We start from the raw sequence: 8672 nt of genomic DNA, 5'->3' as shown, positions 1-8672 counted from the left end.
TTCTGGTGTCATTTAGATTTCTGTGTCATTGTTTGTTCCTGGTATTCTGAAATCTATGACAACATCCTGAGTGCCTCTCGGGCCTTTTTGAAAGGAAGCTCAGGTTCTTCAATGCTAGGAAATTGTGTTCTTTTGTTGATAATTTCTTCCCTCTTCTCTCTTCTTCCTTCATATCAACTATGCTTTGAGTGTTAGGCTTCCTAAATTGGTGCTCAAATTTTCTTATCATTTCTCTCCTATAATCTCCTTCCCCTTCTGAGAGGCTGCCTCGACTTTATCTTTCATTACTTCTGCTAAATCTCCCATGTTTTTAATTTCTGAGTTTTTTGTTTTTGAGTGTTCCTTCTTGGAAGCCTCCTGTCTTATGGAAGCAATATCTTTTTTTTATGATAACATTAAAGAGAAATTTTCTCTGTTTTCTTCTTGCATGGCCTTCATTTCTTTCAAATATCTTTTTTACTGCTTGTTATTTTGGCTCCTAGCACCTATGTTAGGGGCTTTCCCAAATGTCTGTGGTGCTGGATGGTCTGCTTAGATTTCAGAGTGGGGTACTGAGTGGACTTGGGAGCTAGTGGTTTTGTGAGATTCACTGTGGGGACTGCAGCTGGACTACCACATTGGTAACTATGTCAGTGGCCTCAAGTGTCTTGTATGGGTGTGTGTCTGACTCCCTGCCTGGAGAGACGGGGCTCAATTCCAGCATTCTGGAAGCTGAGCTGGGGGGCTCCTGACATCTATAAATACATTTATACGAGAGTCCACTTAATCCTGTCGCTATCAGAGTGCTGTCCTCACTTCCAGGTGGGCCTGTGACCTCCAGGGACCCTCCTCAGAGAACCAACATTTAGTCCTTCACTGTGATGGGGGTGCACCCAGCCTCTGGTTGTAGGGTGTCAGGGGCAGATCTCAGGACAACTTAGCACAGTTTAGATCTTCCCATCCATCCCACATCTTCCAGAAGTAATGACTGCCACAGGTTCCTGAGCCTGCGGGGAGTCTCTGGTGCAAGCTGGGTGGATCCTTGGCTTTCTGAGGTACTGGCTTAGGATCCAGCTTCCTTGGGTCTGCTAATGACTTACCACTTTCCCAGTGGCTTTCAGGCTACTGTCTTCCCCCATCCTCTTTTCTTGTGTTCTAAAAGGTTCTTTCACTATTATTATTGGTGGGAACACAAGTAAGTGTGTAGAGTCACACTGCCCTCTCCACGCGGCAGTCTCCAGTGCCCGTCTTCACCTGTGGCCTCTGTATTGCTGCCTTTTGCCTTCTAGGATTCTTTTCCCTTCTCCTCTGCCATTCCAGGTCATCTTCCTCCAGAAGTGCCCCTGCATGCCCCATGACATCACAGTGCACTCTGGAGAGCACCTCCATTTGTCTAATTCAGCAATTTTTTTTCACATTTAAAAAAATTGGTGCCTATATCTACAGACTGGTGGGTCTCCTTGTGATACACTTGCATGTTCAGAAAAAGGTGATGGGATCAATTTCAGTCCCCCTACTTCTCCACCTCCTCACCTCCCTCCCTTTGATTCCTTTCCTCTACCCCAGTGCCCCTTTCTCCCTTCCACCTTCCACATATGAGGGGAAACATACTTTCTTTCTGAGTCTGACTTATTTAGCTCACAGTTATGGTCTCCAGTTCCAACCATTAAACATCTGGGCTGATTCCATAACTTGGCTATTGTGAATTGTGTGGAATAAACATGGGTATGCATGTATCTCTGAAGTATTCTGACTTTAATTCTTTGGGGTAAATACTAAAGAGTGGGATAGCTTAATCATAGGGTATTCTATTATTAGCTTTTTGAATGACCTCTATATTGAGTTCCATAGTAGCTAATTTACATTCCTACCGACAAGAGTTCCTGTTTCCTCATATCCTCACCAGCATTTATTGTTATTTGTATTGTTGACCGTTGCCATTCTAACTGGAGTGACATGGAATCTCAGTGTAGTTTTGATTTGCATTTTCTGATGGCTAAAGATATTGAACATTTTTTTTCATATTGTTGTTGGTTATTTGTACTTTTTCTTTTGAGAAATGTCTGTTTGGATTGTGCATGTGGCTCAGTGGTTGAATACTTGCCTAGCACATATAAAGCCCTAGGTTTGATACCGAGTGCCAAAAAAAAAAAAAAAAAGGTGGGGGTTGGCTATTCTGGGTCTTTGGGTCTTTAGTTCCTCCATAGGAATTTTAGGATTGTTTTTCCTAGTTCTGTGAAGAAGATCATTGATATTTTGATGGAGATTTTGTTGAATCTGTAGATTGTTTTTCCTAACAAGGTGATTTTAACACTATTAATAATATCTGCCTATCCATGAACATGGGCACTCTTTCTATATTCTAGGTTTTTTTTTCCAAGTTTTTTCTTCAGTGTTCTATAATTTTCATTGTAGAGGTCTTTTACCTCTTTGGTTAGGTTTATTCCTAGGTATTTATTTTTATTTTTTGAAGCTATTGTGAATAGAATTGTTTTCCTTATTTTTTCCTCAGTGGATTCATTATGGGTATATAGAAAGCTGTTGATTTTTATGTGCTGATTTTGTATATTGCTACTTTCAATTTATTAAGCATGTACTATTGTTGTAGGGACAACCGAGGCAAGGCACTGAAGACAGCAGGAAACAGTTTTATTTGGCTGCAGCCAGGTTCAGAGGGTACAGCTTTTGCTGTAATCAGTTAATACCCTGAACCCCAAGTTCAGGTAGTTTCAGAGTTTTATATCCAGCACATAAGGGGAGGGGCTCAGAAGTTCACAGTCTGCAGAAGTTCACATAAAAGCAGCTTTTTCTTTCACTGTTCTGGGCAAGTTAACTCTTCAAGGACAACACCTGATAAGGGGAGAGCTTCTCCACTTTCTTTCCTCCCCCTGCCAGCTGTTACCATGGAGCCCAATTGTAACTTATCTTAAAAATGTATACATCTCTGTGAAGCCCAGCTCAAGGCCAGAGGCCTTGTTTGCATAGTTCTACAAAATACTATACTGGATATGTTTGTGAAAAACTAGTAAGGGGGTGTCCAGCACCTGGAGTGCTGGTATCTTCTCAGCCAGTGGCCAAGTAAATAACGAGACACGAAAATAGGAAGTTTATCTACATTGAACTCTTTCACAGAGACTCTTTTGCTGATAGTCCTAAAATCAGCCATGGTGAAGAGGGTTTTTCTGTAGAGAAAGGGGGTGCCACTTCACTATGGGCTATACTCTGTTCTGGGCTATAAGATAGGGCTACAACTTTGACTCTGACATATAGGATCCTTTCATGATGCTTTTGTACTACATGGTGAAATAAAGAGCAAATAAATCAGCACATGTAAAATCAAGACAACTTCACATAGTAAGTGCTGGGATGAACATAAAACAGGGTACATGATTAAGAGTCTTGGGGTGAGAGTGATAGAGCCCTTTTATAAGGGGTCTAGGGGGCCCTTCTCAAGGTGGCTACATCAGTCTCTGTTGCAGAGAATGCAACGTAGAGCCTACATCCAGAGCAAGAGGCCAAGGGACAGTTCAGAGAAGCTGAGAGATGGGGTTTTCTGCTGATTTTCCTCCAATTGCCAAAGGCCCCCTGGGAGGGCTGGGGGAGTGGAGGACCAGCTTGCATTAGTAATAGGAGTCCAGTGATGCTGAGGGGAGGTTTGATCTTCTTTGGTGTCTGGTGGGGACAGGGCTGAGGACTTGATAGCATCAGTTCCAATGCCCTTTTTGGTGGGAGGTAAGTCTAACATCTAGGCCATTATGGAGTCTCTGGGCCACGGCTCTCTGCTGTAGGAGCAGCAAGCTCACCAGAACAGACACGGGTGTTCCAGGCTCACCAATCTCCACTGGAGCCCTCAGCTGGCAGGGGCCTGGAGCGGGGGAGGTGTCCCTGGAGCCAGCACATGGAGTGGAAGCAGCACCTCAGGGTGCTCTAACAGGTGCAGGAGTGGGGCCCAGAACAGGGGCAGGTGCTTTTGTACATCTGAAGCAATGCTTCTGCCACCCAGAGCCCGTTGGTTGGGTGGTCACTGCTTGAGGCACATGAGTGCAGGCACCCACTCACATGCCTTGCAGATGTCACTCACACAGGTGGTTTTCTTCATTCCTTCTCCTCACCTTGGAAAATTTTACCAACATAAAACTTAAGCTAATTAACTCAGAGTTCATTCTGTCCGGTGACCAGACCTTGGCTAGGCAGAGGTTTTAGGAACAGAATATCATGAGAATCCAGACTGTGAGGCGCCTCTGTGATCTTTGATGTCCTTCTCTCTGCTGTGATGGCTTTGGGGTGGCCAAGTCAGTCGCACCAGTTAGATGACCCCTGTCCCACCTCCTGGAATGGGGACACAGAGCATGGTCACACGGGTACCCTGCCCCTCACGTGGTTGACTAGCTGCTCCATGTCTTCTCTCGCCCCTACCTGCTGACAGGACTGTGCTCATGAGCTTTGTCAGAGCTGGCAAGGAGGGATGGGCTCCTCGTCACCCTGATGTGGAGGCAGCACCTATGCAGGGTGGCCTTCTCTCCCCTCCCTGGCTGTTGGACTTTCACACGCCAGTGTCCCCATGTCCCCTATGTGTGACTGATATGCTGAGTCACTCAGTGACTTCTCATGCGACCAGAAGGGGCACAGGGCTGGGCTGGGTGCCCCAAGGTTTTCCTAACACTGAGCTTGATCTTTCAACACTAGAAAGAGTTTTCTCCAAACTCACAGCTTTGGGAAGGAGGAAGCTAACACGACCAGTGAAATAAAAAGCCTGAGAAGAGCACTGTAAACTCCCAGCAGGGATTGAAACAAAACGGTCTGAACAATAGGACTAAACAAGCCACCTGACTCTGGCTCAGAACACTGCTCCAGCCCAGAGGTGCTGTGTCACCACTACCTCATCCGAGAGTTAGTTAACCCAGGCGGGCCCTGGACCAGCCCCGCTGCCCACCACGCACAGGGCTTCTGGCCCTGTCAGGCCGGTGGCAGCTGCATCGTGGCTCCCTGCAGCCCTCGCTGGCCACCAGGAATAATCTCGGGATTCAAGTTCTTGTTTCTGCAGCTACTCTACAGGCACAGAGGGGGCCTGGGGTCAAGGCAGGTCAAGGCAGGTCAAGGCCGCGGGTGAGCCCAGGGACATTCTTCTCTGTTCACTCCCAGTGGAGGTTTAGTTTTAGGGAAGGGGGTTAGGGCTTCTCTGCCACCTAAAATCCCCTTGACCTTCCTCTCCATCGCTTGTGAGGCCGGGAATGATTCTAGGTTCTGACTCAAGAGGTCAACAGAGACAGGTGCGAACCACCGGCCCTGCCAGGGACCCGCTGTGCTTGGGGGTAAATCTTATAGACTCTATGATTTGGGGAACTTTAGGGGTCTTCCCGTTGCAAATAGTCTGCCATTTTAGTGGCTGTCTGGCAGTCCATGGGTTGTGCACAATTAGGTTTTTGCATTTTGTATTGATTTGGTTTGGTCTGGGGATGAAGGAAGCTCAGGCACTCATGTTCTCCTAATTAATTTTTCATGTTCCTCATCCATTGGTGCTTCCACAACCAGGGCAGGCTGAACAGCAGCTGCTCTGATGGTTTTTAGATGTCTGTAGAATTCCCCCTTCCTGTCAGTCCCGCAGCCCCTGTGGGTGCCTGGGGAGGGGCCACAGCTGTCCCTTCTGTGTGACAGTGTGGCTGAGAGGAATTTGGGGAGAAGGATGGAGAGAGAGAGAGAGAGAGAGAGAGAGAGAGAGAGAGAGAGAGAGAGAGAGAGAGAGAGAAATTCAGAACTGTCCTTCCTGAGATGGGAACGTGGTCATCATCTCCCATCAGGGAAATGCTGGAGTCCAAGGTGGGGCCCCATGGCTTGGTCCTGTAGTAAAGGGTGCAGTTGTAATTGAACTTCTATTGGTTTCCTCTGGTGAGTAGAGCTGTCTTCTGCCATGAGGTCATTTTCAACCTTTCCAAAGGGCCACAGAGATAGCGACATGCGTCACTGTCATACCTCTCTAAATTTGAGAAACAAAGCACGTGTCACACTGCCACAGACTTGCTGGTGTCTCTCTTGCCAGAGGCTTGTGAATGCTCTGGAGAGACAGGGTCCCATCCAGAGCCAGGCACTCAGGAGTAAGTGGGTGTCTAATGGGCAGGAAACGTAGGAAAATAAAGATGACCCTGGATTTGTCTTCCCTGGGGTCCCAGGCTTTGGCATTCTTAAAGAAGTTGATTACATATGTAGGAACTGGTGTATGAACCAGGGAAGGGGGTCTGTTACAGACCTTCTGAGTGTGGAAAGACCATTGCTTCATTTCCAGTCCTTCTGATAGAGCTGAGAAAGTCCCAAAATGATCTTTAGAGGTCATCTGAGTTCCTTTAGAGATTTAATGTGCCCTCGTTTTCTCAAGCAGGCAAGTCCAGACTCAACCCAGTGGTAATGCAAATAGTGGCATCTTGCCACTGGAGGACACAAAAGAGTGGCTGGTCCCCAAGAGGGGAGCAGGTATGCAGATGAGGATGTGTGATACTGGCCCTGTGAGCCTGGTTCAGTTTCTGCTCTGGATCCTGGGTCAGGCTGTGCTCCTGCAGGTAGCCACTAACCCCAATCCTGACATTGGATTTGACATTGGATTTGAGAATTGAGAATGTCCAAGGGGAGGGTAGAGGTGGCCCCAAAGCCCTGCCACCGCAGGTTGCTTGACTGGAGGATAAATATACTTACTAGCCAAACCCAGTGGTGGGCCTTTGCTTCTGCTTTTGAATTTCTTGGTAATTTGTAAATGTTTCTTTTTTTTTTTCTTTTTGCAGCTTTGAACTGTAGACCCTTCTTGAAAGAATGTCAAATGAGATTTGTAGGCAAAAGAATATTTCTCACCATTTGACATATAAGTTCTCATGCAATTTTGTGGCTATGCTTTCTAATCAGATATTAAGAATATTCTGAAGTAAAATGTGTAAGAGAGAGTTGTCACCCTTGAGATGCTAAATTTATATAGACACACTTTTAGAATCTAGTGAGTTTGTCAGGCTTTTGGGAATGCTTGCTTGTTAGTCTTTAATTGTAACATAACTGAGGATTAGATCTGAAGTTATACAAGAATGCCTGGAGCACGGCCCTGTGTCTATTTTATCCTGGATTGTGATGGCAAATTCTCTGCTAGTAGGGCTTGCAGAGGTCCTAATTGATTTTACAATAGAATGTCCATATCTTCTAGTCTCCTTGGGCTCATATCTTTATTTCACATTTTCCGCATTATAAACACCAGTGCTGGGAAGTAGAACGCAACCCACATGGAGTCCATGTGGAGCGTGCTGGCTGGTTCAGCTCTGCAGAGCTGTGTGGAGCTCTGTTGCTGTGCCTGTTTATGGCAGGTGTCCAGTAAATATAGCAGAACAGTTAAATAAATGGATGAACTTATTTATCAGATGAGCCGATGTATAACATCCCATAACTCACCTACCATGGGGCCTATTTCTTACTTTCTATCTCCCATCACTGGGATGAGGGCCTTATGAGGACAGGGGTGCCCTCTGATTTGTTCACAGTGTGTCCCAAGCACCTAGCACAATATCTGGTACATAGAGGTACACTCAGAAAACACATCTTGAACGATGAATGAGTCTGAGGCTCTAGCCACAGATCGCACTTGCTCATCTCAGCCAGATGGTTCTTGAATGTCTATCTTTGGTCATAAAGGAACTGGGAGAAATATTATAGATGTGTTAAGGAAGAGAGCAGATTTCTTACTGTGCCCATTCCCTGGACACATATGAGGTTGCCCTCAGGAGCCTGCCCTGGGAACGTCTAGCAGGCAGCTGCAGATATCGATGTTCTTTCTTGGGGATTCTTCCAGACCAGGTCTAATTTATCTGCTCTGCAGTTTTTCACCCATGTTTTCCAATTTCTGGTCCTCAAAACTCTCACTTCTGGGGAAAGAGGGGCTCTAACATGGATTCGAATGCTGAATCCATGTGAATGTAGTATTCACAATAGCCAAGAGGCAGAAGCCACCCAAGCATCTGTCAACGGAGGGATAGGCAAGCAAAACTCCTCATGGACACGCTGAACATTATTCAGACTTTCAAAAGGGAGGGCATTCTGATATGGCGAACCTGGAGGGCAGTAGGCTAAGTGAGATAAGCTAGGCACAAAGGAGCAAATAGCATATGACCCACTTGCATGGCGTCTCAAGAGTCAAATGCATAGAGACAGGACACAGAAGCACAATTGCCCAGGGCTGGGAGGGAGGGGAGGATGGGGGATGGTGTCTAACAAGTAAGGAGTGTCAGCTGGGGAGAATGAACTAGTTCTAGAGATGGGTGCACAGCAATTACATACTCAAGGCCCCTGAACTGTGCACTTAGAGTAGTTAAAATGGCTAATTCAACGCCACATACATTTTATTACAATAATAGTTTTCTTAAAATATTTTTTTAGTTGTAGATAGACACAATATATTTATTTATTTTTATGTGGTGCTGAGGATCGAACCCAGGGCCTCACATGTGTGAGGCATGTGCTCTACTGAGCCCCAGCCCCCTGCCCTACAATAATAGTTTTTTAAAACCCCCACTCCCACCCATTTGGCTCTGCAGTTCAGCTTACGCCCTTTGTCTTGCTCTTGCCAATCCATTCTTCTTCTTGGTTGGGGTCCCACATTTGGATAGAACTTTAGGCATGAATCTCAGCCCGCCTCCAGGCCCCAGCTATGCTCTCTGATGGGTTGGAGT

Source organism: Marmota monax, unplaced genomic scaffold (assembly GCF_021218885.2).
Source record: "Marmota monax isolate L192 unplaced genomic scaffold, Marmota_monax_Labrador192_F-V1.1 WCK01_AAM20220418_F8-fsc00071, whole genome shotgun sequence".
NCBI lineage: Eukaryota > Metazoa > Chordata > Mammalia > Rodentia > Sciuridae > Marmota > Marmota monax.
This window is presented reverse-complemented; position numbering follows the sequence as displayed.